This window comes from Triticum urartu, chromosome 3 (genome assembly GCF_003073215.2).
Source record: "Triticum urartu cultivar G1812 chromosome 3, Tu2.1, whole genome shotgun sequence".
Taxonomy (NCBI): Eukaryota; Viridiplantae; Streptophyta; class Magnoliopsida; order Poales; family Poaceae; genus Triticum; species Triticum urartu.
Window position 1 is genome coordinate 376,211,557 of NC_053024.1, and position 4,500 is coordinate 376,216,056.

Here is a 4,500-nt window from a genome sequence, read left to right on the forward strand (position 1 = left end):
GCTCTACGAGACTCCAGAGATGAGCGACGACAGCTACGTGCACCCGAGCTCTCACCGCGCCTGGAGCAGAGCTGTGGCGTCCAGCCGTCGCCGCCTCTGATCTGGATGGGGTTGGCGCCGGCCTCCCGTGGCCCACTGTTGATGATGGCGTCCACCACGGAAGGATGTAGATAGGATTTCTCTTAGTATCGACTTTTGTTTCCTGCAATGAATCATGAATTACCCCGTGGGGGCATGTAAGGGTCCGTAATGTCCTTTGTGCTTATCTTCCCTGTTATGAAAATGTGGTGTACACATGTCCCGTTAAGGCTCGGTACCCCCTTTCTTTCCTCGTGATAGCTTGTTGCTCTACGCCGACAGGTCCCGGTCCCCAGGTAGGCTACAGTCGTCACTGGTATGCTAGGTCGCGTGCCGTGGTCAAGGCCAGGAGGTGTGCGGCCCGAGGTCCAGTAAGAGCCCCTGAGGCGCGATGGTCAGGAGGTCCCCCTTAGCGCTCAAGCAGCCATGGTAAGGCGAGAAAGGGAGTTGACATGGCCACAACGGGGCTGCGGCAAGGCGTGAGTGACCATTAGGCCCAAACATTTAGCCAATCCGAGTGCAGGACTTATCTCATTGATCTCGTGGCGACTCCTGACGTTGCGCTAGGGCTGCGCGCCTACTCGTGCGGCATAGCTAGGCTGGCCCATATGAGTTTCCCTCCCCTCATGCTCTCCTTAGTGCTCTACGTCCTCAGGTCCCGGCCCTCGAGCGAGCTCACCCGCCGCTGGTATGCCAGGTCACGATGCCGTGGTCAAGGCCAGGGGTGAGGGCTGGAGAGCCAGTAAGAGCTCCTGAGTCGCGATGCTCAGGAGCCCCCCTTTTAACGCGCAAGCGAATTGCACAAGAGAAAAGGAGACTCGCGGTGCCGCCTGCTATCCTTCCCACGGGGTCCCTGTGAACAGGCACAAGAAGAAACACGGTTTGCCGTTACAGCTGTCAGTCTGCCGCTGGTTTCTCTAGATGAGGAGAAGGCACTGAGGGCCTAGTGTGGTGACGTGTGCGGGGCGTGCCGCGAGCCAGAGCTCGACCGCTCAGATTTGTCAGCGTGGCAGGGACGGACCCATGCACCAGCGTCGTGCATGTGCGGAGGCCCCGGGGGAGGCGATGATCGAGCAGGTGAAAGCAGTTGGCGGGTTAAGAATGGAGAGAAGATCAACTTGGATAAATGCAGGAAGGTACATGCCACCAGATCCGGCCTGAGCGGCTTGGGGATGATGCAGCCCGAGGGGCGCCCCCAAAAAGGTAAGCTGAAGACATAAGCAAAAGGGATACATGCCGCAGGGATGGACCCACGCGGCCTGGGTATAATGCAGCCCGAGGGGTGCTCCCAGCTAAACGAGCTTGGAAAATGTCACCTGGTTCTGTAGAAGAAGCAGAGTTGGTGCAGCTAAAGGCGTGCGTTGGAGAAATGACTCCTCATGAGCCGTCAGGACCCTGAGCCTCGGGAGGCTCTGGGGGCTCGGGAGGTTCCCTGAAGACCGTCTCCATCTCCTCCAGAACGGTGTGGTACCTGGCTTCCTGAGCCGCCAGGACACATCGCATGTTGCGCTGATAGGCCGACACCACGCTCGGCAAGCCAAAGGGCATATGAACGTAGCTGTGCGGCGGGCCCTCGAAGCGGCCCACACGCGAAGGCCAGAAACGCTTCTGGGACGCAGCCCTGTTGAGCCCTGGGACGTCGATGCAGACGCACAGCCCAACATCCTCGCTAGGATGCGGAGCTGCGCCTTGTGGGCGGCCGTCGCCGCGCATGGCTCTTGCTTCTTGCAGTTCCTGGATGGTCTTGGTGATGAACTCCTGAGTGGTGGGCACTCCTTGCCCTGTGCTCTCCTGGGGGTCACGTGCCGTGAAGCACGCTTCCAAGTGGTGCCCAAGCGCCTCCCTCGTGAGGTTGGCAAGGTCTGAGGCCCTCCAGAAGAGAGCCCCCAAGCCCTGCCTGAGGAGGGCACCAGGCGCGCCTTCCTATGCAACGGAGGGAGGCGCCCCTGGAGCGGGCGCCGGTCCTGACGTGGCTTCTGCCACGATGCTATCCTCCTGAGGTCCTGCACGGCACGGCTTCTTCTTCTTGGGGATGGTCTCCAGAGGGCCTTCATTTCTGCTGTCGGGGTCGTCGATTGCAGCGGCTTGAAAGGCGCTCTCAAGGGAGCACACCGCATCTCTTTCTTCACACGGGACCGTGATGATTCCTCCACTTCCTGGCATCTTGACAACGTTGTAGCCGTGATGAGTGACTGCCATGAACTTGGCCAGGGCTAGATACCCGAGGATGGCATTGTACGGCAGGCGGATGTGCGCGACATCGAAGTCAATGAGCTCGGTGCGGTAGTTCTTGCGCTCCCCGAAGGTGACAGGCAGGCGGACCTTCCCTATCAGCGTGGTGGAGCCATCGGTCACTCCTGAGAAAGGCTTGGTGGGATGGAGCTGCTCATATGGCACTTGGAGGTTGTCGAACGTGTCGACGGACATGACGTTGAGGCCTGCACTGCTGTCGATGAGGGTCTTGGTGACCTGCACATTGCTGATGACTAGGGAACACATCATAGGGAGGGTGCCAGTGGTGGCTGCGCACTTGAGATGATCCGCCGAGCTAAAAGTGATGGCGCATTGGGACCACCTGAGCGGGCGCGTGGCCTTGAGCTTGGGAAGCGCAGCGTTCACCTCGTGAGCAAACTGCTTGAAGACGCGCTGAGAGGCTGGGGCCTGGGCGCCGCCCAAGATGCAGGCGATCGCACGCGGCTCCTAGAAGCCCCCAGCCCCCTCGTCCTAGTGGTGGTCGTCGATGGGGCGGTAGCGCAGGAGCTCGTTCACTGCGAGGAGCACGGCCCGTGCCTCCATGGGAGCACGGTGCGCGTGAGACGAAGAACTGGCAGGGGTCAGCGATGGAGTGGCGGTGCGGCCGTCCTGCCGCACCGAAGGATGCAGCGAGGACGCCTGCTGCTCGTTCCCCGCCGGGCCGGTGGCAGCGTTGGCGGTGGGGGATGGAGAACGGTGATGTGGCCCACCGATGGGAGCCGTCTGAGCGACGCAGGCGGTGAGGGCAGCCTGACGCTCAGCTCGAGCACGGCGAGCGTCCGCCATGGAGACGACAGAGCGACGGAGCGATGAACTGATGGAAGGGAGGCTACGACGCACCCCTACCTGGCGCGCCAAATGTCGGATGTGGGGTTCCGGCAAACCCTTAAGGTTCGAACACTTGGGTGCGCGCGAAGTCTTTCCTTCCCACCAATCTACGCCCTAGCTCGCTAAGATCTCGCGGATGAACTCGCAACACAGAAAGACACAAGATTTATATTGGTTCGGGCCACCGTTGTGGTGTAATACCCTACTCTAGTGTGGTGGTGGTGGATTGTCTCTAGGGATGATGGTGAACAGTACAAAGGAAGAACATCCTCCTGAGGTTGAGGTGTTCTTGAGCTCGGTGAGCTTGTGTGTGTCAGGATAGTCTGAATGATCCGTCCTCGAATGATCTGTACCTTCGTGATCCCTCCTCTCCTCCTTTGCTAAGGTGGAGGCTAGCCCTATTTATATTGGCCCTGGTCCTCTTCCCAAATATTGAGCGGGAAGGGAGCCAACAATGTCGGGCTAATTCGAAGGGGGATAGCTAGTACAAGCTATCCTGACAAAAGTGGTCTTCGCCTGCCCAAGGCTCTGGTGGTGACGCCATCTTGGGCTCCACGAGGACCTCGGTATTGCCCTCCTCATGGTCTTGGTCTCGTTGCACCAATATAGCAACCTTTGCCTGATGCCTCGGTACTCTTCGCCTGCGCTGGCCTCCTTAGCACCAAAGAGGAAACAAGGATGCTGCGCGCGCTGGCGCCCGCCTGGTGCCGTGCATCATGGCTCATGTCACGAGGGTCTCGTGAGGTTTGCCCCGCCTTTATATCTCCGCTCCTCATGAGCCTGCCTAGCTAGGCTACTCCCGAGGAGGTCTTGCGTCGTCCGCCTCGCGAGGCTTGGACCCTCGCGAGGTTGTTGGATGCTTTGTTGGTGAAGATGGGATGTACGGCCTGCAGGCTTAGCCGTGCCACGGGCCGCAGGCAGGCAAGTCTGGGGACCCCCGTTCGCAGGATGCCGACAAGATCGATCAGAAAGGATAACTTTGAGGTGGTTTCGTACCCTACCAAAATCTCTTCGTTTCTTCTCCGCTATTAGTGACTTTGGAGTGACTCTTTGTTGCATGTTGAGGGATAGTTATATGATCCAATTATGTTATTATTGTTGAGGGAACTTGCACTAGTGAAAGTATGAACCCTAGGTCTTGTTTCAATGCATTACAATACCATTTGTGCTCACTTTTATCATTAGTTACCTTGCTGTTTTTATATTTTCAGATTACAAAAACCTTCATCTACCATCCATATACCACTTGTATCACCATCTCTTCGCTGAACTAGTGCACCTATACAATTTACCATTGTATTGGGTGTGTTGGGGACACAAGAGACTCTTTGTTATTTGGTT